Source organism: Etheostoma spectabile, chromosome 14 (genome assembly GCF_008692095.1).
Source record: "Etheostoma spectabile isolate EspeVRDwgs_2016 chromosome 14, UIUC_Espe_1.0, whole genome shotgun sequence".
NCBI classification, from domain to species: Eukaryota; Metazoa; Chordata; class Actinopteri; order Perciformes; family Percidae; genus Etheostoma; species Etheostoma spectabile.
Window position 1 is genome coordinate 7,089,255 of NC_045746.1, and position 217 is coordinate 7,089,471.

A 217-nucleotide genomic window follows, 5' to 3' on the forward strand; every position below is an offset into this window, starting at 1 on the left:
TCAGAATCTTATTAACCTGGAGTCCCAGTCTCACAATAATCACATATGGGATGTTTTAGGCCTAGTGGCAGATACCCATTTAAAATGTAGGTAATTACATAAAAAGAGCCTTTTTTCCATGTCCACTGAAGTTTCTCAGCTTGCTCTCTAGTAACGTGTGTGGTCCATTAAAATGGTTGTCATTCGCAAGGTTACTTTTATACTTTAAGTACATTTC

At 36.9% G+C, this 217-nt stretch overlaps 1 protein-coding gene across 2 annotated transcripts in view; it reads right to left on the reverse strand.

The window, feature by feature from the left end:
- abcf1 (ATP-binding cassette, sub-family F (GCN20), member 1) overlaps positions 1–217 on the reverse strand; it is a 20,269-nt gene that overhangs the window by 758 nt on the left and 19,294 nt on the right. The gene's annotated exons all lie outside the window — the stretch shown is intronic.